This window comes from Pleurodeles waltl, chromosome 11, assembly GCF_031143425.1.
Source record: "Pleurodeles waltl isolate 20211129_DDA chromosome 11, aPleWal1.hap1.20221129, whole genome shotgun sequence".
NCBI lineage: Eukaryota > Metazoa > Chordata > Amphibia > Caudata > Salamandridae > Pleurodeles > Pleurodeles waltl.
The window spans coordinates 536,939,864-536,967,153 of NC_090450.1; positions in this window are offsets into that span (position 1 = coordinate 536,939,864).

The following is a 27,290-nucleotide window of genomic DNA, read 5'->3' on the forward strand; positions in this document are numbered from 1 at the left end:
GGTTGAAGTATATCAAGAATTTCTTTAAAGATGTGGGACATTCAGAATACTATGTAAATCCAGAACTATTGGCTGCAGTAAGCAGAAAAGATCAGAGGACTTTGTCCCTCAAGCACCTAGCGGACTTGAGGTGGACAGTGGAAGTGCAAAAACATAGTGTCATGAATAATCCACTTATGTTGATTGTGGATGGCATGCAGCCTTACCTAATGTAGGTAATAAAAGTCAGGCACCGGTTTGTTCTTACTCGTTTAAGATTAGACATGTTTCATCGCCTGGTAACTTTTCCTACCATGAATGACTGGAGTGTGACTCTAAGGACCTGTCCATGTGATTCTGTCTCATTACAAAGCACAATACACGTCGTTCTATTTTGAAAATTGTATGACCGGCAGAGAAAAAGATATATAATCCCTCTCTGCCAATTCTGTCCTGCGTTCTTATATCTTCAGTTGCTCCCGTCCATTGAAATATGCTGTGCTTTAGCAAAATTTTTAAGCTCTGTAATTATTGCCAGAAAGAACTTTAACAAGATCGAAATCTGATGTTGCTGAATGTTCTCTTACTGTGACTTATTGTGATTAATGTATTTATAGAAATTATCTACCTGGCTTATTTCATTATATCTTCCTATGCAATTTTACATAAATGGGTTTTTATTACTCTGGTAATTTTTGTTTAGGATGTCTGATGAGGATGGGTTTCATACGTAGAAAGTAGACTCCGGGCTAGTAAAGTACTTTGAGGGTATTACACTATATTACAAGTTTTATTTATCATTATACACAAAAAGGATTTACCTAGAAAGAGTCTTTTACATACACCATAGATAGATTAGTAGTGAATTCGCTTTTAGCAGAATATTGTACTTTAGACGATCTCTCTGTCAGCATTGAATCTCATCTCTTAATTAAAAAAAATTAGTATACACAAATCGTACTTTTATTGAATTTTATTCAGTAACGAGCACTTGCCTAAGAATGTTAATTGTTGCCGTTCATATTTTAATCAGAATGAGAAGGTTTTAGATTAACCAGAGATTTACTATGAAATGTGTTATTTTATGTGTGATGCTTTTATGGTCTCTTGTGACCAAATAAAGACTTTTTGACTGACTGACAGTACAACCAGGGTTTGTACCTCCCATGCTGACCAACCAACACACCCCCTTCCCCCGCCTCACTCTTGGGCGGCCACAATTTTTATTGTCGAGCAACTTGGAGGACTCAACACTTGTGGGATTGTGCGTTCACTGTTTGGGAAGTTTTGAGATCTGAGATTGCCCTGGGTTGGGAATTGTGGGTTACAGTTGTTTTTCAGCACAAGTTTATGGAAGTCACACAGTGTACCTTGCTATACCATTCAAAACTGTCTGCCCGGAGCTTGGTTGCCCCCCCTCCACATCATACTTTGCTTAACAGACAAATGGCAGAAATGAAAGTCTTGACGTGGAACGTCCGTGGCATTGTAACTACCTGTAAAAGTCAACCAAAACAACAATATATCCGATGCAGGGGTGCACACACACCATTTCTACAAGAAACTCATTTAGCAGGGAGTGAAGACAAAAAATTGCAGCACCACTGGCAGGGCCAAAGTTACTGCACCACGTACTCAGGCTTTGCAAGGGGGCTCTCATCTGGATCTGTCGTGGAGTCCCATACTGAGAATCTACTGTTGAGATCGACCCAGAGGGTTAATATGTCTTCGCGGAAGAGTCCCTAGATGGTAGACTTCTACTCTTAGGCAGTATTTATGCTCCCAATGTGTCCCAATTAGCCTTCTTTACACCCTTATCAACTGTCCTGATCAAATGGGCACATATCCTTTGGAATCTAGGTGGGGACTTCAATAGCGCGCTTGACTTACGCTTAGATTGCTCCCCACCCCCATTACCGACCTCTCCTATTGTGATGACAGCAGCGCATTTCACCTAATGATTGAAACATTGGGCACTAAGGGAAAGCTGGCACATACTACACCCAGACACTAGAGAATATTCCCATTACCTGTCCCCACCGACTTGCACGTTAGATTAGACCATGTATTTTGCCATTCTTCCCTCCAATTGCAGGTCACCACGGCTGAATACCTAGGGAAAACATTCTCAGATCATAATCCACTCCTAATATGCCTCAACTGGGGGGACAGCCCAGCCGCCAGCCCCACTTGGCAACTGCGGCCCATGGCACTGGAGGACCAGGTGTTCAGAGAAACAATGCAGGAAGCACTAACGCTGTACTTGGCTGAGAACTGGAGCACCACAACTTCCCACACTGTAGTCTGGGGAAGCATAGAAAACTGTGTTGCAGAGTCACTGTATCCACATAACGGTGACGGTTAGGGCAGATTTAAAGAAGGAACTGCTGCAATTAGAAAACAACCTCAGACAATTGGAAGTTGACTCCCATACTGACCCCAAGGGACACCGTCAACTGGCACCAGTGAGGCGCACACCCAATTAACAGAACAACTAAGGTGCCTAGACTTCAAAACATACCAGGCTAGAATGCATGCGGAAGAGAACAAGTGAGGTCGTCTGCTAGCATGGCTCCTGCGCAGCTCAATTCCCACATCTTTTATCACAGTGATTAAACGTTCCTCCACATGCTTGCTCACAAACCAGAAGGACATACACGTACCATTTACCACATATTATCAAGCCTTATATAAGCCCACTCCTGTATCAAGGACCCAGAGCATACACACCTTCCTCTGGGCGGTCACATTATCGTCCCGGGAGCCCTAACCAGGGAAGACCTTAATGTACCCATCACAACACAGGAAATCTGTGGCGCAGTCAGAGACAAAGCCACATGCAAAACCCCCAGCCTTGATGGGTTCCCCATAGAAATTTATAAAGTCTACATACCTACATTAGCCCCTAAACTCCTTGCAGTTTTTCAAACTACCCTACAGGAGGGCAGACGTCCACCTTCCTTTAGAGAGTTTCTGCTGATATCTCTTCCCAAACCTGGGAAAGACCAGCTGGAAATGACCTCATATCGCCCACTTTCCATGCTTGGGTCTGACTAAAAGATACTGAGCAAAATCATCGCCTCTAGGCTCCCGGAGCATATGCCCACATTGGTCAACTTAGACCAAAACGGTTTTATCCCTGGCAGATCCACCACGCTCAATATTACAAGATTGCACAGTCATGGAACGCACTCCAGCACATTGGCCATATGCTGCATGCATGGTACTAGATCTAGAAAACTCTAGGGACTTGCTGGACTGGGAATACATGTTTTCCACTCTTACAACACTGGGTATCACAGGCCGTCTGCAAAGCCTTATACGCCTCCTATATGTAGACCCCACAGCCCGGGTGAAGACTGAGTAATGCATTTCTCCTACATTCCAGTGAGTGGGGGGAACCCGTCAGGGTTGTTCATTGTCCTCTCCTCCTTTTTGCCCTAGCTACTGAGCCTTTAGCTCAGAAGCTTCATCAGCAGGTTGGGGAAAAGGGCATACCAATGGAGGAAATGATGCATGCAACCTCCCTGTATGCCAATGTCCTGATCTACATTTGGGATATCGATGGTATAACAACAGTCCTCTCAGAATTTCGAGCTGCTTCATGCCTGGGAGTTAACTGGGCCAAATTATGTCTGTTCCACCTACACCCAGATTGTCCACTGTGGCATTTCCTAGTAGACACCCAAGCATTGTGCTGGGAACCTCACACCTTTTGTAATCTGGGGATAAATATCTACCATGACACTCAGGACCTAATAGATGGTAATTTTATTAGAGCCATCACACCCCTATGCTCTGAGATGACCTTTTGGGCCACGCTCCCACTTACGGTCTAGGACAGGATTGCTTTGTCCAAAATAGTTATTCTTCCATACTTGGGCTCTCATTGCGACTTTAGCGGTCCAAGGACTGCCACGGCACAGCGGACCACCATATTATGAGTACAGGAATAGAACCAACAGAACACAGGCAAGTTGCCGCCCGAACCGCCACTGCGGACGGACCGCTGCGGCAGGCATATCCAGGCGGGTGGGAGGCTGTTTCCCATGACCCTATTGCGAGGCTGCACACCGCCACGATTACCGGAGTGGTCGCACCACCACGAAAAGCCTGGTGGAAACGATTCACTCAAAAGGGAATACTCACCTTCAGGAACACAGGCACGTCTGCAGGCGCCACGGCACGCAAATTGCAAGTCTTCCCAATGCTCCTGCTGGCTATTGAACTCCAGGACCAGTGACTAAGACATCAACCTAAAGTACACCCACCTAGCACACACTGGAGGGAAGGACATTAGTACACACACAACACACACAGCACAGCAAGTCACAGCCACACACACACATACATACACCCATACCAACACAGACACACAAACACACGTCCAATTGCATATACACCACACATGCATGAGGAAGGAAAGCCCAGACAAGGTTGTAACCATCAACACCAACGGTAAAGTGCTGTATATAGATATAATATCAATAAATATAAAGCAACATCAGTAACAATGTCCAATGGGGTCCAAGGCCCAGTCCACCAAGACCATTGTGCCCCTTTCACACTGGGCACAGAATGAGGGCCCAACTTGACTCCTGACTGCATACTCCTGGCCTCCACTGGGCAGGGGTAACAATGGGGCATGCAGGCACCTCTGGGGTGAGGGGGAGAGGTGGGGAGTAGTTTTGGTTTGGAGGGGGGGGTGTCCTTAGGTTTGGGCTTGGAGGGGGCTCTTTAGGCTAGTAAGGTGGGTGGGAGGTTTGGGCTTAGACTGTTTTTGTTGGAATGGGTTTGGGTCTGGGCTTGGGATGGGTGACTGTTGACTTGGTGGGGGTGGAAGTCTTAGGCAGGGGAGGAGCAGGGCGAGGACCAGGAGAGGACTGGGAGGTGGAAATCAGGGGTATGGGGAGGGTAACAGGGAACTTGGGGTGGGGCAGGGACAAGTTCACTTGGGGGGAATGTGAGAAACTGGCACCTTGTTGCGGTATTCCTCCCCCACTTTTTGCCTGGTTTCTGCATGCAACTTGGACTGGAGTGCACTGAAAGCCTGCTAACCAGGTTCCCAGTGCCAGTGTTCTTTCCCTAAAACATTGTAAAAGTAATTGGATACTGTAGGAAGTTGGCTCTGTATATACCATCACAAAGTGAGAGATAGTGTGCACACAGTCCAAGGGTTCCCCTTAAAGGTTGATAGTGTCAAAATTAGATAGTACTAATGCTCTATTTAGTGGTAGTGTGGTTGAGCAGTAGGCTTATCAGAGGATAGTGTTAAGCATTTGCTGTAAACACACAGGCAATAAATGAGGAACACACTCAAAAACTCCAGGCCAATAGTTTTTATATAGAAAAATATATTTTCTTAATTTATTTTAGAACCACAAGATTCAAGATTGGAGGTAAGTACATAAAATGCAAGGTACTTCACACAGGTAAGTAAAGAACTTTGATTTAAAACAGTAGTACACACAGTTTTGGTTAAAATGGCAATAAGCTATTTTAAAAGTGGACACTGCAAAAATCAACAGTTCCTGGGGGAAGTAAGTTTGGTGAGGTTTCCCAGGTAAGTAAAGCACTTACACAGTCAGTCTCCTGAGCATAAGCAGCCCACCGTTGGGGGTTCAAGGCAACCCCAAAGCCACAGCACCAGCAACACAGGGCTGGTCAGGTGCAGAGGTCAAAGGAGGGCCCAAAACACCTGGGCGCCTATGAAGAACAGGGGAGCTCTGGTCCTAGTCTGCTTAAGGTAAGTACCTGCGTACTCTGGGATCAGACCAGGGGGGGGGGGGGGGGGGGGGGGGTTTGTAGAGCACTGGGGAGGGACACACACAAGCCCACAAAACACACCCTCAGCGGCACAGGGGCAGCCAGGTGCAGTAGGCAAAGTATGCATCGGGTTTGCTATTGAAAGCAATGGAGGGACCCGGGGGTCACTTAGGCGATGCAGGCAGGGCACAGGGGGGCTTCTCGGGCCAGCCACCGACTGGGCTAGGATGAGGGCCACCTGCTGGTCACTCCCGCATTGGTAGGTGGTTCCTCTCGGTCCTGAGGGCTGCGGGTGCAGTGCTTGGTCCAGGTGTCGGGTTCCTTTATTACCAGGCAGTCGTGGTCAGGGGGAGCCTCTGGATCCTCTCTGCAGGCATCGCTGTGGGGTGCAGGGAGGTCGACTCAGGGTGTCCACGTTGTTGGAGTCGCCTGGGAGTCCTCTCTGCGGTGTTGGTTCTCCTGAACTCGAGCCGGGGGCGTCGGGTGCAGAGTGTGAAGTCTCATGCTTCCGGCGGGAACAGAGAGTTCTTTAAAAGTTCCTTCTTTATTGCAAAGTTGTTGCAGGTTCTGAACAGTGCCGCTGTTCTCTGGAGTTTCTTGGTCCTTTAGGTTCAGGGCAGTCCTCTGAGTCCTCAGAGGTCGCTGGTCCCTGTCGGATGCGTTGCTGTGCAGGTTCTTCGAGTCTGGAGACAGGCAGGTAGGGCTGGGGCCAAGTCAGTTGTCGTCTCTGCGGGGCTTTCAGGTCAGCAGTCCTCCTTCTTTCTTCAGGTTACAGGAATCTGATGTGTTTTAAAGTCTGGGGGGCAGTAGCCAATGGCTACTGCCCTGGAGGGTGGCTACACCCTCTTTGTGCCTCCTCCCTGCGGGTGGCACAACACATGCTGCAGCCCTTAGGGACCTTCCTTGGTCACAGGGCCCTTGGTACCACTGATACATTTTACAAGGGACTTATCTGTGTGCCAGGGATGTGCCAATTGTGGAACAATGGTACATTTTTAAGTGAAAGAACACTGGTGCTGGGGCCTGGTTAGCACGGTCCCAGCACACTTCTCAGTCAAGTCAGCATCAATATCAGGCAAAAAATGGGGGGGGTAACAGCAACAGGGAGCCATTTTCCTACAGATACACCTTTAGCTACCACTATAAGTACCTAGTAAAAGGTACTTAGGTACCCAGGGCATGGGTACTATGGGTAAGCCCCTGAGGGCAGCAGCAATAATTGTGCCACCCTCAAGAGGCATGCATCCAGATGCACCTAGCACTGCCATAGCAGGCTGAGTGTCCTGGTGCAAACGTAAAATAACTTGACATGGCACACTCCCTGTGTGCCCTGTCCACCCTACACTGCGTATGTTATGGGTAAGTCACCTCTCTAGCATGCCTTCCAGCCCTAAGGCAGGGTGCACCATACTATATGTGAGGGTATGACTGCATGAGCAATATGCCCCAACTGTGTCCCGGCCAAACCTGGGATATAGTGAGTGAACAAAGCAGCCATTTCAATATAAGTGCTGGACACCGGTCAATATGAGTTTCCCAGCTACATAATAGCTACTCTGAACCCTGGGTTGTTTGGTATCAAACAACTCAATGATAAGTCCAAACTGGTACCAGTCCTGGATGTATTATAAAATGAGGTGCCCCCTGCAAAAACTAACTATCCTGGCATGGTTGCTGACTGGTTCCAGCAAGCCTGCCACATCCAGACAGCCAATATACAAACCTGGGGGGGAGAGCCCTGTCTCTCTGGTTTGTAAAACAATGCCCGTCCTGGGTGGAGGAGCTAACACCCCATTACCTCAGGAATGTGCACTGCCCTGGCAGTGAGCTTCAAAGGGCTACTGCACACAAAGGGTAGGAGGAGTGGTCTCACTGAGCATGCAGCACCCCTAGGGGCTTGCAGACGAAATGGACTCTCCATTTCATTTCCTTCCATGTTGGATGGCAGGAAAATAGCCAATAAGGTTAGCAAAGTGATCCCTTTCCACAGGAAGTGGTCACTGTAGTGGGTGTAGCCCCCAAGGGTAAGTGTGCCATTGGACACTACCAGCTTCCCCCTAAAACTCCCACTAAGTTCAGTATTTAGTGGGCTCTCCTAGGCCAAGAAATCAGATTCATCTGGAAGAAAAGAAGACCGCACCAAACAACCCTACAGGACAAGAACAGAGGACCTGCTGCACCAGCAAAGGCTTCAAGACCCCTGCTTGCTGCACCAGTGTCCCGACAATCGCTCCTGTGGAGGAGCTGACCACTGGAATGACCTCAAAACCCCGAGGACCTCCAGGCTTAGCAAATAGACCGAGAACTCCCTCCTGAGTGGAGGTACCACTCAAGAACCTACAGGAACCTGCAAACCAGTGAGGGACACTTCACCGACCGGGGAATATCTCCGCAACCGGAAGTCACAGCTGGGCCTGACAACACACCAACGACAGCCCAGACATGACCTGCAACTGTGCCCAGTTGGGTGGCACACTGCCCTCCCATGGCAGAGTTGTGGCAATACCCCAGGTACTGACCAGGCAACGTCGGACATCACCAACAACAGCTCCCCCAGAGCTGCAACTGGACCAGGAGGAAGCCCCAGTCGAGGGACTTCAGTGACACCCCGGACCTCCCACCAGATCACCCACGACGTCCTGTGAGACCTCAAGAAGAAGACACCTCCAGCTCCAAAGGGTCCCTTTGTGCACAGCATCCAAGACCTCCAAAACGCCCTGCACCTGGCCGCCCTGAGCCTTGCATTGCAAGATTTGCTGTGTGCCCGGGTCTCCAACCCCTTGCGACCTCAACTGCCTGAGGGGACCCCCAAGCACCCACCATAATCTTGCAAACCAGGTCCTTCTGCAAGTGGTCCCTCCAGTTGGCTCTGTGCCTGTACCAAGAGATTTTCCAATGCTGCTTCCGCCGGAAACGGGAGCCGCCCGAGTCTCTCCAGCTGGCACAGTGTGCCCACCGACCCCTCTACAAGAGAAGAAACTGGTAACTCAACTGTATGATTTTTTATGTATTTTTAAAGGTGACTGTGCATTGATTCCAATGGTGTGTAATTATGCACAGAAAGACTAACTATTATAACTTCAGAAAGTCATATCTCAAAAAGTACTTAACATATCTAAAAGATCTTTGTCTTAAAATTTATATAAAAGTCTGAAGTATTTTTATAAATTCTGGTCTCGAGTTATTCATTGTGTGTGTGGTGCATGATTGGATTTGTGAGTACAGCAAATACTTAACACATCTCCTGGATTAGCCTAACTGCTCAACCAGCTACCTTAAAAATTGGGAGCATTAGCTGGTCATATTTTTACCTGTGGAAACCAACGTGTGGTTGCTCCAACGTGTGGTGCGGACCATCTGCATGGTGTGCTCAGTTTTGCACACTACATAGAGGGCCAGCCTCCTACAGAGAACAGGGAAATTTCATGTAGGAAACGTTTCTTAGGGGCACGGGGATGGTCATGTGAGTAAGGTATGGGAGTGGAAGTAGAGGGAGAGGTTGAGAGGTTAGTACGTGGGGGTGATGTGGGTGAAGGTGTGTGCTTGGATGCCATGTGTGTGCTGCGTTACTTGGGTGGGTGACTGGGCGTTTAGATGTAGGGGAGGAGGGGGGAAGAGATGCAGGGAGATGGCAGGGGGGATGTGTGAGTGAATGTTGTGGTTTCTGCAGGTAGGGTGGCTGAGCTGCATGTGCGGGGTGTTGACAATCATGCTGAGTGGGCATGTGGTGTACGAGGTGCATTTATGCAGGCCTAATGTTGTGGTGGCAGTGAGTGCAAATGTGGCAGGATCTCGGACTGATAAGGTGGTGACTGCAGGTGTGAATAGTGTAGTGCCGGTGAGAGGGGTGGGAGAGTCAGTGTGTGGAGTGGATGTTGTCATGTCTGCATAAGAATGTTGTGTGTGTGCATGGCGGTGGTGGATTTTGTGGTGCTTATGTCTGTCCTTGCGTACTGTGTATGTTGATGTGGATGCATGTGTGTCAGAATATGTGCCTTGGATGGGTGAGGGGAGAGGGATGTGGGATTGGGAACAGGTAGCTGAAGGGGGGACAGAAGAAGCAGGGACACTGGCTGTCATCAATGAGGCCAGAGCCTGATCTCTGCAGGCCAGGGCACTGTGAATGCCTTCCTGGAACGCACTGGACTGCTGCATCTGCGATGTCAGTCCCTGGATGACATTCACGATGGTTGACTGTCCCACAAAGATGGACCTCAGGAGGTCAATAGCCTCCTCATTGAGGGCTGACTGGGGTGAGGGCAGAGGTGCCTGCGGCGAAGGAGATGCCCACCCTCCTGGGTGACATCACAAAATAAAATGATGGACGGAGTGTTGATCCATCGTTATTTTGCTTGCCACGTCACCCCAGTTTGGACCCAGCCATATGCAAATCTGTCTTGACCCTGCTCCCTATGGGAACAGTCCAGCCCGAAGTGCTAAGCCAGGTCCTCCCTGGACAGGATTCAAGCATTCTGGGACCGGTTTCAGGGTATCACTGTTCGTCAGACAGTCTAGCTTGAATCCAGTGGCGCAGCAAGCAAGCGACCCAAGGGACCTGGCCTGGCAGTTCGGGCGGGACTGTTCCCATGGGGAACAGGTCAAGACTGATTTGCATATGGCTGGGTCCAAACTGGAATGGCATGGCAAGCAAAAAAACTGATGGATTAAACCCAGATCTGTGACTGGGGGGGTGAATGTTTGATTTGCTCTACATTCCGCCCATCATCTGTTGTTTTTGCATTTGTTGCCCCAAGTGGGAAGAGTATGGCCAGATGTGGGTCCCGTGCTTGCTATGCCACTAGATTCAAGCTATCCTGGCTGATGAAGGGTGATACCCTGAAACCAGTCGCAGGATGCTTGTTTCTGGTCCAGGGAGGACCTGACCTGGCAGTTCGGGCTGGACTGTTCCCAAGGGGAACAGGGTCAATACTGATTTGCATATGGTAGGTTCCAAACTGGAATGGCATGGCAAGCACAAAAACTGATGGATTAAACCCAGATCTGTGACTGGGGGTGAATGTTTGATTTGCTCTACATTCCGTCCATCATCTGTTTTTGCATGTCACCCTCCTGGGTGAGCGGGCACGGGCAATTGGGTGGGAAGCTACAGGGAGGGTGGTGCTAGAAAGGGGGGTGGTGGACAAGGATGTAACAGGAGTGGTCCCAGATGAGTCCGCCACCGCCAGGGAGCCACCATCGGAGGAGGAAACTGAAGATGGTATGGACTATCCTGACTTCCCTGTGGCACTCCCCTCGCCCTCCGTCCCACTAGCCCCTTCGTCTCTGCTGGATTCAGCCTCATGTGGGCTGCAGCTTCCCCACTCGCCGGTGCCTCTTGTCCTTCACCAGATGATGCAGATGCACACAAGGACAGAGGAGGAGAGGGAGAGAAGGAGGTGGGGGGGGGGGGGGGAGAAGAGAGAGAGAGAGATGGGTAAATGACAGTACAGCAGTCACCTAGGGTAACAACATAATCATCTGTTGCCATGCCATGCCCTCACCTATACATGCTACAACAGTGGGACACCATGGGGCAAACTACAGCTATGCTGATCTGTACTGCTGATGGTGCTACAGTTGAACTCATGTACTTGATGTGAGTCACACATGCCCAGTACTTGCCAACTCCACATGGCCATTGAAGGAAACAAATCCTGTACTCCTGAATCAATTGAATCCTGCATGGTTAATTAGCATGACCACTAAGCTAGTGACATCTACAACACTGACATCTTGCCTGACCCTGCCTGACTACACATACAGTACAAAGCTGCAGAATGTGGATTCACTCATCTCCCCTGGCACAGTGGTCGGAAAAGACAGTTGACAATGCTCTGACACCTCAGGTGAACTAATGGCGATGGCAGGAGCTGGGTACCAAAACTTGGTTGAGGGTGACCACACACACTACAAGTACTTGCCCTCATAAGTCACTTACTGCATGGAATGGGCACACATCTGTGATACCAATCCTTGCAGGGTGACTGATACCCATAATGGACATGCTCTACCTATGCTACAGCTTCCCACTAGTCCACAACCCAAAAGCACCTAAGCAACACATTAACGAGGTGAGAGTGTGTACTTACCCCCTTGTGGCTGCTGTGCTGCCTTCAAGCGCCCATCCACCTCAGGGTAGGCCACCACCAAAATGCAGACCATTAAGGGGGTCAGTGTCCGACAGGCACCACGCCATCGTTGGGAGGATGTCCCCAGCTGGGCCTCCGCTGTCTTCTGGGCCCAGAGTCTCAGGTCCTCCCACCTCTTTCTGCATTGGGTGCTCCGCCGGGCATGGACTCCCAGGGTCCACACTTGCTTGGCGATGGCCCGCCAAATCCTCTCCTTCTGCTGGGTCCTGACCTGCATGGGTGACACAGACAGAAGGACAAAGTAATGCAGAGTGGCATCACAGGGACAGCAGTGGACGGCACACATCTCATGGCAACACTCACATGTCTACACGCCACTAACGGTCAGACTCCTCACCCATCTCCATGCATCCACTCCATCTGCCACGTCCAAATGCCTTACATCCACATACACATCGTTATCAGATAGGACGGTGACACTAGACTCACCTGCTGCTCTGGTGCCCCATACAACTGTCCATACAAGGGTAGGACCACGTCCACAAGCTTCTCAAATTCCTCCTCGGAGAAGGCTGAAGCCCTATCACCTGCAGGACATGGCATCTTGGCTACCAGTCAGGACACAGCAGCATATGCAGTGGAGATCTTGTGTGCAGGAGTGTCAGGAGTCAAGTGAGCATTGCCACATGAAATGGTGGTTACGTCTGCCACAGACATCACCGTCACTTCCGGCGGCGATCACCATTGACTCCAGTCCCCCATGGACAACCATGTTATCCAACGAGGAGTTTATAACACAATGTGTATGGGGAATACTAGGAACGGGCCCCTCTGGCCTGTTCCATAGGTGAGTAGGTCACCAACTAGGCCGATCTAATTAGTAGACATGGAAAATGGTAGTGACGTTCGAGTGTTCAGGGACGAGTGGGGAAGTTCCCTTTACGGACTAGGTGGTCTCACACACATTATAGTGTCATGCTTCATCATTTGACCACCTAGCCCCACCCAGGTAAGATGATACCACCTGGGCGGACTCAACCTCGTTGTTAAACGAACTCTGAGGGAGTGCTGACATTTTATCTTTTTGGATAAAACGGGGATCCAGTTGAAGAGAAATAGATACTAAAATTACCTCACAAATCCCCTATATGGTTCAATATTTTAATGAAGGTGTTGGTTGGTAAGATTAAAAACAATATGGGACAATCTTGAACATAATGGTTCATGGTGTCCTACATAATTCTATGCCAACATGTTTCTGCCCTCTCCTATAGCCAAAACTAGTCTGGGGCATTCGCCAGGGCCTAGGATCCCTACTGTATATGGGGTTAGCTGACGAAGCTAGATCGTGAGCACATACATTAAAATGCACACGAGGTCTACCCGTTTGAAGTGTCTGAGGAAGGCCTAAAGGGGAGAACAAGGTGCATAAAACATCAAAACGTCGTGCAGATGGTCCATGTGAGAACTCACTACACATTACTGCACACTAGTGTGTAAAAACCATGCCGTGGGTCACACACACAATCATGCAAAGCTATTCAGAAGTATTTGATAGGCTTATGGTAAAGTCCTCAGTAATGCATACTCAGGGCACGGTCTCTTACCCTGTGGTATAGAGGCTATTTGCCTCAAGTCTGGGAACACGGGGAGGGGAGTTGCCCCTTGTAGTCACACTCTGTGGAAGAACAAGAGTTCAGATCAGAGAAGGATTGTGTAAGTAGAAGGTCGTAAAGGTAAGTAAAAGTCCTATTATTTTCTGACTCATACGAACAAACTCTAGCGTTTTACCAGCCGGGGAACAGCTCGTAGGAAATACAGTATAAAGAAGACATAAGGTTCCCTAGTCTGTATGTTGAAAGCAGGTTAATTTTAGGCTATGAATAATGCAACAGCCCCACTGGGGGTCATTGTTATATGACGAGACAACATGTAAAGCGAGAGAGACACACAAAACACATCTTATCTGGTTGGCGAGTCTCTGGAGCCCCCGAAGGGGTAGACTTACTACTCCAAAGGCAGCATCTCTTGTGTCCACCTAGAAGGTTCCCCCATCTCAGCTGCTTGCTTGTGTGGGCTGGGACGCGGCAACCATAAGTAGGGCTCAGGTCCCGAGGACGTCAGAGCCTCTGGAATTTGTTGCGTGTCTCCTGCAAGTGAGTGGCGTGTCACAAGGGCGTGTCCCACGCGCCCGGGCTCTTGGGAGGTGTAGTCCCAGGGGTCTTCATTAAAATATTGAACCATATAGGTGATTTGTGAGGTAATTTTAGTATCTATTTCTCTTCAACTGGATCCCCGTTTTATCCAGAAAGATAAAATTTCAGCACGCTCTCAGAGTTCTTTAACAACGAGGTTGAGTCCGCCCAGGTCGTATCATCTTACCTGGGTGGGGCTAGGTGGTCAAATGATGAAGCATGACACTATAATGTGTGTGAGACCCCCTAGTCCGTAAAGGGAACTCCGCCACACGTCCCTGAACACTCGAATGTCACTACCATTTTCCATGTCTACGAATTAGATCGCCTAGTCGGTGACCTACTCATCTATGGAACAGTGCAGAGGGGCCCGTTCCTAGTATTCCCCATACACGTTGTGTTATAGTTTCATGTATAAGGGAGATTGTGTGGGGTTGATATGCTCCCAGTACTCTTTTTTTGTCTAACAGGATCCAACGAGGGGTTGCACGGCGGTTGCAACTGCCTACCGCCAGGACATCTAACACCGGCGGTATAAGGTCACCTTTATCTGTCCTGTGCATGCAGGACAGGCGGCTGCCATTTTATGTGTATGTTGTGAATAAGGGCTGAACGCTAGCTGCGTCATGGGTGTAAATTGCAACTTTTACACAGCTTTACTATGTCCACATAGTCAATGCAGCTATTTCTGACTCCCCCCCCCCCCCCCCCATTCCTAGATACAGTGCAATGTTGAGGATGAGACATGCTCCTGTGTACCAGCCCATAGTCGACCTTGCCACCGTGGAAGAGCGACACGTCATTCAGACGTATCGTCTGAACCATCAGACCATTATGGAGTTGGTGACACAGTTGGAGACTGATCTGTTGCCTGCCACCCATCATCCCAATGCCACCCCGCCCACAGTACAGGTGTTGTCAGTCTTCCACTTTCTTGCCACAGGGTCGTTCTAGATGACAATGGGCTCGGAGCATGGATGTCACAGATGATGTTCCCTAACGTTTTGAGGAATGTACTGTTTGCCCTGTTGAGGCATCCACCCTGCTACATCAGGTTCCCCCAACATGCTGATTTAACCATTGTCAAAGGTGCCTTCTATGATTTTGCACATGTCCCTCATGTGATAGGGGCGATAGATGGCACACACATTACATTGGTGCCACCCAGGAGAAATGAACAAGTGTTCAGGAACCGTAAAAGTTACTATTCCATAAATGTGCAGGTGGTGTGTCTCGCTGACCAAAGTATCTCACAAGTGACTGCCAAGTTCCCTGGTTCTGTGCATGACTCATACATTCTGCGGAACAGCAATGTCCCACACATGATGGCACCACTACAGAGGGACCGGGCCTGGCTCATTGGTATGTATCCAATAGCATGTATGCCCCTGTACACTCAACTCTCTTCACACCCTGGCCTATCTCCCTCCTGGTCTTGACATGATTCCTACCTCTGTGCACACAGGTGACTCTGGCTATCCCAACCTCCCCTGGCAACTGACACCTGTGAGAGATCAGACTACAGATGCTGAACACCGTTTCAATGAGGCCCACAGTAGGACAACGTGTGTGATAGGGCCACTGAAGGCCATATTCCAGTGTCTACACATCTCTGGAGGTGCCCTACTGAATAAACCACAGAACGTGTGCCAGATCGTGGTTGCCTGCTGCAAGCTACACAATCTGGCCCTGATACGTCACATCCCATTGCTGGATGCCGAACAGGTGGAAGCTGGACCAATGGCTGATGAAGTGGACATGGGAAGTGAAGAGGATGCAGCTGACTCTAGAGCAGAGTTGTTACGACAATACTTCCACTGAGCTACAGGTATGTGTCAGATGCATGTTATGTGACCTGTACTCCTGTCTGCCTTGTGACATTGATCCTCCTGGAGTCTGTTAGCACTGATGGAACTGGGTTCAGCCCTGCCTCTGGGTGGGTTGGGGTAAGGGGGGTGGGTTCACACTTTACCATCAGTGGGGTTGTTACTGTATACATTTCATTTCAGTCATCTCCCTGCTGTTGTGTTGCTTCACATGTGACATGTTTGTGCTTTTCCATTGTTCCCTTGACTGTCACTTTGAACTGCAGTATGTGTGCTACACATTGTGGTGATAATAGTATTGCTACCCCTCCTAAGAGTACACATTGGGAGGCAGTGCAACATTACTGTATTGACTGTGGAACATGCCTTAAGTTTAGCTTTGTATGCTGTAATGGAGGGACCAGTGGGGATGGTTGTTCTGGAAATCTGGGTATCACATGGACATATGGACAGAGCTGACACTTGCCAAATCACCCTTGGTACTTTGTTATTGTGGTGCATGTGTGCTGTGTGGGCATTTTTAACTCCTACAGTAAATGCTGTTCCTGTCTTGTTCTACTTGCAGGGCATTTGTGTAGTGCACTCTTGTTCCTGCATCACCTGTTGCCTCCCTGCAAATATGTCCAGCCCCTGCCTGCTCCACTATCATCCATGCTGCATATTTCTCCACCTTCTACAGCTTACACAAACTTTGGCAGGATAATGGGTTGACAGTTTAACATGGAATGCCACAATAATTGGTACTTCTTGCAATAAAGCACGTACACAGTAGCTGTGCTCAAAAGTGTTTATTTGTAACGTGTAACTGACACGTGCAAGGGGGATTGGTGGGTTGACTCATCAGAGTAGCCTGGCCAGCTGTGTGTAGTTCAGGTCCAGTATAGGGGGCCATGGGAGAATGGAGAGACGAGAGTGGACAGTCAACAGGGTGTCTCCGTGGCACATAAGGGAGAATGTTCAGGAGAGGGTCACTTCCTGGTGGTGGTGCTGGTCTTGGCATCAGTACCTGCAGGATGTCTGGTTGGACATCCTCGCATGCGTGGGGGACACTCAGCTACAGGGGGAGGAGAGGTGCTGGTGGACTGCGGGTCCTCAGGCAGGGCCTCCAATCCACTATCTGCCGCTGTAGTGGAGGGCTCTGTTGGGATGTGGCTAGTTGAAGGGGTTTGCTGGTGGGTGGAGGACTCATGCAGGATGCTGGTCAGTTCCTTGAGAACCCGTGCAATGGTGGTCAGGGTGGCATTAAGGGCCTCCTGATGGTGTTCTCCCTGCAGCCTCTGGTTCTCCTGCACAGTGGCGAGTATCTGGCCCATCGTGTCCTGGGTTTGGTGGTATGCACCCACGACTTGGGAGAGGGCCGCCAGGGCAGTCAGTTGCTGTGCCTGCCTCGTCCCTTGGACCACAGGTCCCCTCTCACTACCTCTGGCCCCCTGTGCCCACTCCCATTAGCACCTGGACCTTTGACTCGGGCCCCTGTACTGCTGGGCACACTTCTGATTGACCCGTCACTGGGGCACCGGTTTCGGGAGGAAAGCCTGGCTGTGGTGTGGCTACCACATGGGAGGGGGAGTCCGGTGTGTCCAGGGTGGGCCTGCTGAGTATGGACTGACCAGTCATTCCTGATGGGCCAGGCATGTCGTCACTGTCTGGACATCCACTGGGGCCTTCATCCTGGAGAAGGCTGTCTCACCCAGGCATCCGCTGGCGGGTGGCAGTGGCAGCAGGACCTACGGATGGGAAGGGAGTGAGTTCACTTTTGTAGACCACATTGTGTGATGCATGGTGTAGCCTGACCTGCTTCCCAGTGATGGCAACGGCAGCTGCAGTGATGCAGACATTGTTTGGGGGATGCGGATTGTGCCATTGTTTCCATGTGCCACTGAGGGTTGAGGATAGTGGATGAAATTGCTGTCATTGCCCTGTGTTGGAACGCAGTCGAGGCTGCCAGTTGGTGTGGCTGTGGATTGTGTTTTCTATACAGGTGTTCCACTATGAAGTGTGACTGAATTCCTCTGATGTGTAGGGAGTGTTGCATTGTGGGAGTTGTGGTGCTTGACATTTTGCTTGGTATTTGTGCATTGGGGGGTGACTGTGTGGGGATGGTGGCAGTGGGATGATGTGGCATGCAGGGGAGGGGCGTGAGGTGCCTGGGGGGGTGCAGAGATGTGGGATGGGGTTGATTGGGGAGTGATGTGTGGTGGGAACGCATGATAGGCAGGGTTGGCTGATGCTTGGGGGAAATTGTTCACTTACCAGTCGATCCCTCCGATGATCCTAGTCAGGCCCTCATGATGCATGAAGTCCATGACCTTCTCCTCCCAGGATCTTAGCTCAAGGGGTGGAGGTGGGGGCCCACAGCCAGTCTTGTTCAGGGCGATCTGGTGCCTGGACGCCATGGAACACACCTTCCCCCGTAGGTCGTTCCACCTTTTCCTGATGTCCTCCCTTGTGCGTGGATGTGTACCCACTGAGTTGACCCTGTCAATGATCCTCTGACATAACTCTGTTTTCCTTGTCATCGATATTTGCTGGACCTGGGCTCTGAAAAGGTGTGGCTCTACCCTGACGATTTCATCTACCATGACCCTCAACTCATTGTCAGTTAAATATGGGTGCTCTTTAGGTGCCATTTTGGTGGGGTGGGGGTGGTTTGGTTGTGGATGCAGGTGGGTTATGGTCTTGGTATGTGAGTGTGATGTGTGCCTAGTGCTAAACGTGCAGTTGTGTGGTGTGTGCGGAGTGTTCAGTGTTAATATACCTGTGGTGTATAGGTTCTGTGTAACTGGGTCGTTACTATGAATGCTGTTTGTAGATGGGTGTGAGGGGCTGATTTATAGTGCCATGAGCAGGTGTGTATGGTTTGTGTATGTGTCTTAGGTGTGGGGTATTCAAACTGTCCAATGTTGTGTTGGCTACTACTGGTGGTACCTTTTTGAACCGCAGCAGTGCGCACCGCCAATAGTGTTCCGCCATGCAGGGACCGCTGGGCAGGGATCTGACACGTGATAGGGCGGACGGAATGGTGTCAGCGTGTTGGGGCTGGTGGTCGGACAGTCATTCTTTCGCTGTCAGTCGGCATGTCGTTGTTGCATTTATGGCTGTTTTTGGGCGGTTTTCACTTTGTGTCTCGTAATACGGCGGTCACTGAACCACCAGCACTGACGGTATGGTGGAGGTATTCTGCACGGCAGACATGTACGGATACCTCAAAAGTCGTAATGAGGGCCTTAGTGTACTACTTCCACAATCTTCCTGTGCAGATCCCCAGGAGTGTCTGCCACAACATACATGCTTCACTGGGAAGATTTATCTGGAATAAGGGCAGGTGCCAAGTAGTACTATGCAAGTTGCAACTACCAGTTGAAAAGGGGGGTTTTATGGGCACCCAATTTTGAGTACTCATTCTTGGCCGCCCAGTTCCAGTGTCCTGCCCGATAGTTAGCTGGAAGAATTAGGACAGCCCAACAATTAGCAACGCACAACAAGTAGGTACAGTAAACATTTCTCTCTCTTGCTACACCACCCCACTACTCCAGTACTTTATTGAAGGTACCTCATGACAGATACAGACATAGTCTCAGACTTATACCTCCAGCCCCACAATATTCTCCTGAAATCAGATCACCCGCCATTAAGCCATTTCATACAGTGCTAGGACATGCAGGCCTCCAACACTGGGAGACAGAGTGGATAGGCACCCTGGGAACCCTGTTTTGTGACAAAGTGCCTAAATCCTTCGACCAATTGCGAACAGACTGGGGCATAGCTACCGGACACTTTCTAGCACATGGTAGACTCCTAGCAGTCCTAACTGAATTATGGCAAATTACAGACCCAGAACCTGAACATCATCCACTGGCACACACACTCCATCTCATAGATCACTTGGTTTACCCAAGCACTGATCACATGGTTTACCCAAGCACACACACAGTCCGAGACCCCCCTACTATCAACTCATAGGATTTGGGAGTGTGATATTGGTAGAGAAGTCGCAAGTAAGGAGTGGGACAGAACACTAATATTTCCTAGGAAGGTATCAAGGAATGCAAAATGTCAGTACATACAGCATAATATATTGGACAGGGCCTATATCACACCAGAATCCCTACACAAAATGTTTGGTTCCTCTCCAGAATGCCCCCGATGTTGCAGCCACACTGATAATATAACTCACATGTTCTGGTCCTATCCAGTGGCGGAGCGCTTCTGGAATTACATTGCTGGAGCTCTCACAGAATTAACAGACTTGACTGCCATATGTACCACTGAAGGCGTTTTACTTGGACTCTTTAAGCACCCAAAAATGTCAAAAGTAACTAACCATTTCATTGATCTTGGTTTACTGAGTGGCCTGTGAGCTGTTCCCATGCACTGGAAATCACACACCCTCCCAGGCCTACACTACTGGTATGCTGCGCTACCGAATGGAGTAAAGCGGAAACTGTGGCACTTAAATGGGAGGAGGCACGAGGACTGCGCAGAGTCCCCATTGCAGCCAGATGGGAGATGTATATGTAAGAGCTGCAGACATACAAAGAACGTTTCCCAGCTTAGACACTGCTGTGTTCACAAGCACTTCTCTCTGAAAATGCCCGCTGTGGCTGGGACTCCTGAGACCTTCCAGCTCACCCACACAAACACGATGTGACAGGTTAATGACCTGGGTTACCCCAAAGCCATTATATACAGTTCCTGCCAGATAAGGACATTGGGGGATGGTCAACAAAAACTCAAAAACACATTAAATTATAGCTACTTTATATGATGTTAGCAAAAATGAGCCAATAATCGTACCTGTTTTTTTTTTTTTTTTACTTTCAAGTTTTACTGTTTCAGTTTAAAAACGAATCTATGACTCCGGTTTCATATTCTCTGAACATACATGTATGCAACACAAATCTATCAAGTCAACTGCTCGTGTAATAGATAGATCCGGATAAAACACTGACCAAAGTATATGCTTTAAAAACATAATAAAAATTGGTTAAAAAAACTTAATGATTGAAAAAAGTCACATATCACCCACTATCATTGTAGGAGGCTGGCCTGGTTTGTAGTGGGTACCAGAGGTACGTACACCTTATACCAGGTCCAGTTATCCCTTATAAGTGAAAGGTAGGCAGTGTCTAGCAGCTCAGCCTGTCTACGGGTAGCTGTAGCAGAGAAGCCAAGGCTGAACTAGGAGACATGCAAAGCTCTTGCAATACCACTGTAGTCACACAGTACTTATACACAATAAAAGACAATACTCAATGTTACCAAAAATAGAGGTACTTTATTTTAGTGACACAAGGCCAAAAATATCTTAGAGGCAATACTAATTCTGGAGGTAAGTATTATACACAATATACACACTAGTAACCAAAATCAGGTAAGTAAACAGTCATTGAATAGTGCACACAGTGTAAAACACAAAAGATAGCAATGGGCCAAGGGGCAACACAAACCATATACTAAAATAGGGGAATGCGAAAGTCGGATTCCCCCCTAGGCAAATGGAGTGTGTAAAGGGGTGCTGTGAGTGTAAGAAAACACCAAAGGTAAGTAAGATACCCCACCTCAGAGCCCAGGAAAACAGAAGTAAAGTACAGCAAGTTCCCTCAGAACACACTGGGAGTCGTGGTGAAGGATTATGCAAGAACCAAGCAAGACTGCAAGAAACCAACAATAGATTCCTGGGCCTGGAGACCTGTGGAGAGAGGAGACCAAGTCCAGAAGTTGATGAAGAGTCCAGGAAAAACAGAAGCCCCTGCCCACCTGGAAGAAGGTGCAAAAGTGGATTCTCCGGTTGGAAGAAAAGTACAGAAATGCACCAAAGAAGATAGCTGCGGGTTCCTGCTTGGTGCAAGAGATTTCCCACATTGAGTCATTGGATGCAGGCTATTTCCACCAACAAGCCTTGGTTCACGCAAGAACGCGTTTTGTGTCAAAGAGGAGGGGCCCGGACCCAGGAGGGTCCTGGGGGTCTCAACTCGGACTGAGGAGACAGAGGGAGCTCTCAGCACTTCAGAGAGCCCTCAGAAGACCAGGTAGCACCCACGTAAGTCCCACGACCCGGGGACAAAGGAGTTGCAAAGTGCAGTCGTCGCAGCACTACACAATGGGATCCCACGCTGCTGGAGAACAACGCAGGGAGCTGAGAGTTGCAGGATAGAGTGCTGGGGACCTGAGCTACGCTGTACACTAAGAACTTTTGGAAGAAGTGCACAGAAGCCCATGGAGCTGCAGAGGACGTGATGCACAGGTGTACTGTCTGGCACGGAGAGGCAAGCCCTTACCTACACCAAATTTGGACAGCTGGACCTTTGGACAGTCGGGAAGGATCACTTCGGTCCACCACCTGTGTTCCCATGATCACGCTTGTCGACAGGAGGAGTCCCAGAGTACCGGTCGTCATAACAGAGAAGTGCCTGCTGAAGCAGGGAAGTGACTCGGTTACTCCATGGGAGATTCCTTCGGTTCTTCTGGTGCAGGGTGCACAACCTAGAAACTATTGCAGTTGCTGGCTGTAGCTGAAGTTGCAGGTGACAGTAGCCTTCCTGGATACTTTGTTGCAGTTACAGCGGTTCCTGGAGCAGTCTGCGGTTGATCCAACGGTCAGAAGCTGAAGCAGAGGATTCAGAGGAGTCCTGGTGGAGTCTTGCAAACCGAATCTGAGGAAACACACAGAGGAGAGACCCTAAATAGCCCTGAGAGGGGGATTGGCTACCCACCCAGGTATGCTCCTATCTGGAGGGGTCTCTGATGTCACCTGCTGGCAATGGCCACTCAGATGCTCCCAGAGGATCCCCACACCTTGGAATCAAAGATGGCTAACGCCAGGGAGCTCTGGGCACTACCCCTGGGGTGGTGATGGACAGGGGAGTTGTCACTCCCCTTTCCTTTGTCCAGTTGCGCACCAGAGCAGGGACTAGGGGTCCCTGAACCGGTGTAGACTGGATTATGCAAGGAGGGCACCATTTGTGCCCTTCAAAGCATTTCCAGAGGCTCTGGGAGGATACCCCTCCCATGCCTGTAACACCTATTTACAATGGGCGAGGGTGTAACACCCTTCTCCTAAAGGAAATGCATTGTTCTTCCTTCCTAAGGATTGAGCTGCTCAATCCCAAGGAGAGCGGAAACCTGTCTGTGAGGTGGCAGATGATGGGGCTGCAGTGGAAACCTCAGAGAGCTGGTTTGGCAGTACTGGGGGTCCATGGAATTGCCCCCCCTCCTCCCCCAATACCAGATTCGGATTGGGGATTCAATTTTACAATCTTAGACACCTCATATGGCCATATTCGGAGTTACCATTGTGAAGCTACATATATGTATTGACATATATGTAGTGCACACTTATAAAGGTGTCCCCGCACTCACGAAGTCCAGGAATTTGGGCCTGACCACGTGGGGCACCTTTGCTAGTGCAGGGGTGCCCTCACACACAGTAATTTTGCACCTACCCTTCAGTAACTGAAGGTTAGACATATAGGTGACTTACAAGTTACCTTGTGCAGTGAAAATGGCTGTGAAATACTGTGTGCACTATTTCCCTCAGGCTTCAGTGGCAGTCATGAAGGAGTGTTTGTATGAGCTCCTTATGGGTGGCAAAAGAAATGCTGCAGCCCATAAGGATCTCCTGGAACCCCAATGCCCTGGGTACCTAGGTACCATATAGTAGGGGCTTATAGGGGGGGGGGGGGGCTCCAGTGTGCCAATCAGAATTGGAATATGGAGTCACTAAACTATAGTGACAAATTTGGTACACAAAGAGAGCATAAGCACTGGAGTTCTGGTTAGCAGAACTCCAGTGACAGCCAATTATACTGACAACACATATAGGCCACAAACTATGAGCACCTGGGTCCTGACTAGCAGGATCCCAGTGAGACAGTAAAACACACTGACAAACAGGCATACATTGGGGGTAACATGCTAAGAAAGATAGTACTTTCCTACAGGGCCACTCTATTGTCCTGAAGTGCCCTGGGAGCCACAGGCTCCAGAACCCATACCTTCTGCCCTGGTTTAAGCTTTACCAGTGCAGCCTTTTGGTAATACCACTGCTTTTAGAAACTGTTGGCTGGCATCACTGTTTTTGAATGCTCTTTCCATGTACTCTGCCATCCTAGAGCAGAGGCCCATTACATACTCCACCACATCTTGCTTAGGCTTGTGGAGAGGTCTCTCCCTACCTTCCTTCACAAATGCAAGTGATCTCCTAACAGGGTGGCCAAACAGAAGTTCAAAGGGGGAAAACCCCACTCCCTTCTGAGACACCTCTCTGTTGGCAAAAAGCAAGCAGGATAGGAAGCCATCCCATTTCCTTTGGAATTTTTCAGGGAGCCCCATGATCACACCCTTCAAGGTCTTATTGAACCTTTCAACAAGTCCATTGGCTTGTGGATGTTATGGTGTGGTGAACTTATAAGTCACCCCACACTCATTCCACATGTGTTTTAGATAAGCGGACAAGAAGTTAGCAAAACTGTCAGAAATCATCTCCTTAGGAAATCCTATCCTGGGAAAGATACCAATAAGGGCTTTGGCTACTGCAGGAGCTGTGGTATACCTAAGGGGAATTGCTTCAGGATACCTGGTAGCATGGCCCACTCCTACCAGTACATACTGGTTTCCCGAGGCTGTGGGTGGTTCAAGTGGACCCACTATGTCCACACCAACCCTTTCAAAGGGCACCCCAACCACTGGTAGTGCAATTAGGCGGGGCTTTTAATGGCAACCTGCCTTACCACTGGCTTGGCAGGTTACACAGGAGCTGCAAAACTCATTCACCTTTTGAGACATGTTGGGCCAGTAGAAATGGCTGAAAAGCCTATTCCAAGTTTTAGTTTGGCCCAGATGCCCAGCTGGGGGGGGGGGGGGGGGGGGGGGGGCATTTTCTAAATTGAGGATGAATTCCCTAAACTGCTGAGGCACTACCACTCTCCTGGTTCCTCCAGGTTTGGGGTCTCTGGCCTCAGTGTAGAGGAGTTCCTCCTCTCAATAGACTCTGTGGAAGCCACTGACATCTCCCTACTCTTGTGCAGCTGCTTGCCGCCCCAGGCCTTTAAGAGTGGGGCAGATTCAATGTCTCTGGGCCCAAGAGCGCTACCTGATAAACATAAAGCTCAATGGACTCAGTTCCCTCAGAGGATGTTAAGTCTTCATCCTGAGAAGAGGAGTCTTGTGCTGGTTGCTGTAGAGAAGCTGGTCCACCAGTCTTCCTGCCTTTTCTCTTGAAAGGGTGGGCCATTATTCAAGCCTCCAACGCTTCCTTTTCACTATGTGCTCAGCTCTGTGCTCTAGTCTTCACACAAACCATCTCAGGGATTCCAAGCATGGCTGCATGGGTTTTGAGTTCTACCTCAGCCCCAGCTGAGGACTCCAGGTCATTCCCTAGCAGACATTCAACTGGATTGCAGAAGGGACCACTACCTGTTTCAGGCCAGTAACCCTCCCCATGAGATACAGTGTGCACAGAGTCCAGGAGTTCCCCAGAGGCTTAAAAGAGGCTGAAGTAGATAATACTAAAGCTCTGTTTTGTGGTAGTGTGGTCAAGCAGTTAGGCTTATCAGAGGGTAGTGCAAAGCATTTGTTGTACACACACAGACAATAGAAGCAGCACACACTCAATGACTTAACTCCAGACCAATGGTTTTCATATAGCAAAAATATATTTTCTTTATTTTTACAACCACAAGATTCAAGTTGCAGGTAAGTACTTCAATAGATTCATATTTCACACATGTATCAACAGTACTTTGTTTGAAATCGATAAGTTGTACAGTTTTTGAATTATTGGCAATAATCTGTTTTAAAAATGGACACTGCAATTTTCAGAACAGTTCCTGGGGGAAGAAATGTTAGTTCGATTTGCAGGTAAGTAAAACATTTACAGTCTCTGGGTTTTAGGAAGTCCACCGGTTGGGGTTCAAGTTAACCCCAAACACCCACCACCAGCAACACAGGGCCGGCCGGGTGCAGAGGTCAAAGATGAGCAATTTTAATGTGGGCTGGAGACGGGGTACTCAGAATCAGGTCTGCCTGCAGGTAAGTACCCGTGACTCGGAGGGCAGACCAGGGGGTATTAAAGGAGCACTGGAGGGGCCACAAGTAGGCACCAAACACACACCCTCAGCGGCACAGGGGCGGCCGGGTTCAGGGTGCATACAGGATATCAGGTTTCCAATGCTGGTCTATGAGTGGACCCCGGGGGTCACTCGGAGGCTGCAGGCAAAGTCCACGAGGGTGTCTCGGGCACACCACTTGTCGGACAGGGAGGAGAGCCTCCTGCTGAACGTGGCTGCACTGGGTGTTAGTTTCTCCAAGGCCCGGGGGCTGCGGGTGCAGTGGGTCCTTTGGCATCAGATATCTTCGTTGGGAGCTTTCGCGGTCAGGTGGGTCCTCAGGATTCCCTCTGCAGGCGGCATCGTGGAAGGGTGGAGAGGTCATCCCAGGGTGGGTACTTGCTCGGAATCGTCTGGGGATCCTCTCTAGTTGGTTGGACTCACACATTTGGAGTGAGGTGGGAGTCCTTGGTTGTTGGTTTCTTCTTGGACAGGGCTGCTGTCCAGGGACGTTCTTGGTCCTTTTGGATGCAGGGCAGTTCTCTGGAGCTTGGCAGAGATCGCTGGTCCTGCTGGATGCATTGCTGTTCTTTTGCAGGGTCTTTTAAGCAGGAGACAGGCCGGTAGGGCTGGGGCCAAATCAGTTGTCTTCCTTCTTCTCTGCTGGAGGTTTAAGCTTAGCAGTCTTCGTCTTGTCAGGTCGCCAGGATTCTGGTGAGCTGGGTTCAGGGAGGCCCTTAAATCCTAGATTTAGCGGCGTTTTAGTGGTCAGAAGGCATTAGCCAATGGCTACTGTTCCTGAGGGTGGCTACACCCTCCTTGTGCCCTCTCCCTTTGGGGAGGGGGCACAAACCTAATCCTACTGGTCCCTGTCCTCCAAACCAAGATGGAGGATTCTGCAGGGAGGGGGTCACCTCAGCTCTGGACACCTTAGGGGTGGTCCTGCCTGGTGTGGTCACTCCTCCCTGTTTTCCCTAATTTTCACACTGGACTTGTCACCAAAAGTGGGGCTTTGTCCGGGGGGGCGGGCAGCCTCCCTAGCTGGAGTGCCCTGGGGTACTGTAATCCGAAATTTGAGCCTTTGAGGCTCACCGCCAAGTGTTACAGTTCCTGTAGGGGGAGGTGTGAGGCACCTTCACCCAGGACAGGCTTTGTTTCTGACCACAGAGTGCACAAAGGCACTCGCCCCATGTGGTCAGAAACGTGACTGAAAGTGGCAGGCTGGCACAGAATGGTCAGTCCTGAAATTAAGGGTTGGGCAAAATACACAGGGCATCTCTAAGATGCCCTTTGTGTGCATTTTACAATAAATACAATACTGGCATCAGTGTGGGTTTTTTCTGCTGAGAAATTTGGTAACAAACCTTCCAGTCTTCAGTGAAACCA